Source organism: Herpailurus yagouaroundi, unplaced genomic scaffold (genome assembly GCF_014898765.1).
Source record: "Herpailurus yagouaroundi ecotype Mexico unplaced genomic scaffold, PumYag 163, whole genome shotgun sequence".
Classification (NCBI taxonomy): Eukaryota; Metazoa; Chordata; class Mammalia; order Carnivora; family Felidae; genus Herpailurus; species Herpailurus yagouaroundi.
The window spans coordinates 63308821-63313270 of NW_024412404.1; positions in this window are offsets into that span (position 1 = coordinate 63308821).

A 4450-nucleotide genomic window follows, 5' to 3' on the forward strand; every position below is an offset into this window, starting at 1 on the left:
TGTGGACGTCCTGGATGCTGAGAGCCTCGCTCAACCCTCTGTTCTCATCAGAAACTACAAGGAAGAGCCTCACCTCCACTCAGGAGACTAGGAGATCCTTCCTTTGGTTATTTGGCCATCCAGAAGGAAAAGCATAAAGATATTAGCATTGGACATTTCCCACCCAAGCAGCCAGTTCACCCAGTGGTGGAGCTCACAGAAGACAACTTTTGCCTACGTGATTAGAGCTTCCAGTTAGCTCTGCAGTGCCCTCTACTTAGTAGAAGCAACCGAAGGCTAAGATACATCTGAGGGAAAATTTGAGCATGGGAGATACCAACACTTACAAATAAGAAAGAACAACTTGGAGGAAGTAGAACTCTACAGGAAGAGAAAACAATACCAAAAATCAAAGCAAGCCAAAATAACAACCAAACTGTAAGAGACTATAATGAAACCATAAACCAAGAGCAGGATGTCATGGAAAGGAACATTCAGGGCACAACTGCAGCACAACAAATTACCAGGAATGAAAACCACAGCAGTAGAGATCACAAGTCAATGGAAAGTTCTGAATACAAGTCAAGAAAGAATTTGAGAAGGCAGAACCAAATGACAAGGAACTTTGACATAGGAGAGCAGAATTAGATGACCACTCCAGTAGGTTCAATATTTACATAATGGCAGTCCCCAAAAGGAAGAACAAAGATAAAGAAATGATCAATGAAATAATTCCAGAAATTTTCCCATAACTGAAGGACACAGTTCCTAGTTTGAAAAATTACAGCAAACATGCAACATAATAGGTGTAACTAGACCTCACCGAGGCACACATTATGAAATTTCAGAACGTTCAGGACAAAAAAAATATCCTACAATCTAATGAAAGAGAGAAATAAAAAAAGGTCCCATGTAAAGGATTCAGAATCAGAATGCCTTCCGACTTCTCAATGCCACTACCAAATCGCTGAAAGTCAAAGGAATGCAATTTTTATAATTCTGAAGAAAATGGTTTCCTACAGAGAATTCTATACCCAACTGATATGTCAATGATATGTGAGGGTGAAATACAGATATTTTGAGAGAAGTCAGTCTCAGAAATGTGCTTCTTGTAAGTTCTTTCTCAGGACGCTAAAGCAGGATGTGCTTCACACTAGAAAAGAGGATGGATCAAGGAAGTGGAGCACAGGGCAAAAGAGCAGTGATAGAGACAAAAGGTAAAGGAAGGGAGTCCTGAGAGGGACAGGGAGGAGAGATCCAGGGGACAGATGTGCCCAAGCCTTAAGGGCAGCTGTTCCAGATTAAAGCAAGTCAGAGGGCTCTGGGAGAGGCTTCATCAGGAAGTTTCAACTGATAACAGTCCCGATGTGTCTAGATGTCCTGAGAGATTACACCACTAATGATGCTTTCTGGGTGGGATTAATGGGATGTTCATAGAAAATTAGACAAATTAGAGAGAGAAAATATGAACTCAAGGGAAAAGAAAAACTGTACAAGAAAACAAATGCAACCTTAGCTTACTGTATAACTCACCCATGAGCAGTGTTACAAAGACACAATACATAAACAACCAAGACTGATCTCACTAAAAATGTGATTTAGCTGTATAATGCCTAAACCTGAGAAATGAAGAATACAAGCTTTATTTTTGGATATATGGAGATGAACACCAAAATAATCAGATGAAGGTGTTAAAAGAGGTTGCCTCTGGAAAAAGGGGAAATTCATGGTGAAATGTGTGTGGGGGGGGATTACTGTTTTTATAAGGAAGTTTGTATGACGATTTATTGACTCTTTAATCTATACACATGTATGATTTAGTAGAACTAAAAAATAACGGAAAGAAGAAAAGAAAGAAGAGAGAGAGGAGGGAAGGAAGGAAGGAAGGAAGGAAGGAAAAAGGGAAGGAGGGAAGGAAGGAAAGAAGGAGGGAGGTAGGGAAGGAGAGAGGGAGGAAAAGACTGAAAAATAAAAAGGTGAGGAATAAAAGGGAAAAAGGCTATGCAGATTCTTTCCTATGGGGCAGACAACACGTTGGTTGATTAATATATGGTCTTGATTGTGCGCCCTCAGGAGGCAGAATTTTCAGAATGCAACATTTGGTCTATCATGTGTGTGTTGGCACATTTCCCCTCCTTTCTTCACAACGCTAATTGTAGATTTTAGCTCACTCTTGAACTGACTATAATCATTCATTAACAAACCAAATGAATATCACAGGAAAATTCTCCCAATTTAGGCTGGGCTAAGACGGACATGTCTGAGGTGAGTCAATTAACACCAATGTTGCCTTTGCCCAGCTGTTCACACATTCATGGTACACTTGGGAGATCACAGCTATGTTTGTAGAATTTACAATTCAGACTGAAGGAGAATTTTACAGCCATTTAGAACAGATTTGTGCAGATAACCCTTTGATCTTCTCCAGTTTTATGCACTTGGAGGTTTGGTGGTTGTGTGGGACAAAGGAGCAGGGCAGCTCTGTGGAATAATAAAAGGCAAACAACCTTGAAACTGACGCTGAACTCCTGGATATTATTTGACTTCAGTGGGAGGAGATTTGTAGCAAGGTGTGAACACTTTTGTACCACCCTCCTATTCTGCATTGCAAGTGATGCTGTCAGAATCACTGTATATCAACTCTCTTGCGTGACTCAAAGGGGCAGAGGAGAGACTGAGGACAGCTGAGTGGGAGGGGAGCTAAGAGGCCCCTTGGACTTGGGTTCAAATTTCAGCACTGCTATTCACTTGGGCAATTTACATCCTACGTCTAAACCCCAATTTCCTTACCTATGAGATATGGATTACAACCTTCTTTTGAAGGTTCTTGAGAGGATTATCTGAGGTCATGCAAACAAGCAGTGCAGTGCTGGTGTACTAAGTGTTCAGTAAGTGAAACTTTTATTACCCTGTGGATTGCCTCGTCTTGAAACTTGGTAGCTGCTGGCTCTACGTCTTAAAGAAAGGTGACCACTTCAAGCAGTACCACTGATGATCCTGTAAGGGACCCGTCACTCACATTCGTATTTGGTGAGCATAACAACTGTAAGAAGTAGATTGAGCAGATAAAATGAAGGATCAGAGGAGTTAAATAACCCTTAAATGGTCATTCAGTTGGCAAGTAGGTAAGCAGAGTTGAATCCAGGACCCCTGAGTCGTTTGAGTGCCACATGTAAGAGCGTTCTCAGTAGTGTGGTTTCTGGGAATCAGTATAAATAATTAGAGAGCTCTTCCTTACACTGAGCTGGAATCAATCACCTACTGAAGTCAACTCCTTTCTTTGATCTGATGGCCCTTAGAGCATTTGAAAACACCCATTCTGCCCCTCATGGGTTCCTGACCTCTCAGTCAATGGTTAGAAGCTAAGGCTTGATTACCACCATTTCCAGGTCAAATGCTAATTGTCCACTAGGCACCAGCACCCATGAAGACATGAGCGTCTTGGATCTTTGGCCAAGGTCACTTTCAAGGGCATTTGGAAACTTTTTTCTCTCTGATGACCATTTTGTGAATCTTGCAAGATACTGGGGTTCTCAGGTTCTCAGATGGTCTTCCCACAAATTCTTTTTGAGAGCTTTTGTTATAAGCATTAGACTTACTTAGTCATCTTTGCAAGCTTATGTGAGATTGAACAGTGTGAAGATTGGCATAACCACCTGATAAGAAGCTGTTCAAGGCCCATTTGCTCTTGGCCATGTCATCCTTGTTCTTGAAGAAGGCTTTGCACTCCTTCTGATTTAAATCAGCAAAGTGTATTTCACTCACAATAATCTTCTTTACGGACTGAAAACTAAATCCAAGGCTTCCAGGTTCATCTTCCTGTAATCTGCTGTGCAACCCTGGGCAGGTGACCCTGATCCTGCATCCATATGGAGGTCTTTGCATCTCATGGCAGCAGGGGAGAGCAAGGGAGCTTTGCAATACCAATTAGCAAATATCATCCTAAATGCAACGCCAATTAGAACAATATACCCTTGGAAAGACAACTCCGAACACAAAATAATTCAATTCTGGTCCCCGGGAGAGTAAGAAAGCACAGATCCTAGATTAGGAGGGACAAAACAGACTGACAAATTGCTCTGTGGTGCTCAGTATTTCCTACCGGGCCCAGGGGTCAGGGAGTCTGCTGAGTATAGGCACTGGCTTTGAGTACATCTGTGTGGGTTTAGGATCTGATTCCCAGATGGAGACAGTGCAGATGGTGCCGGCAGCACATACGGGTGGGAGGATTCAGTCCCTTGGAGAAGGAGTAACATCATATTCCCAGATGGAGAGGTCAAAGCTGTGGATATTTTTGGTGCCTTTCAGTAGGAGGACAACGTTATTCCCAGACCTGATTGGCAATCCTTTTTGGCATAATGGAATTTAAATGTTGGCAAGGATGCTGGCTTGTTTGTCACCTGATTGTGTTACAGAAATAAAACTCGGGTGCTCTGCTTGTCTGTGACGTATGACTCAGTAGTGCTGTCTG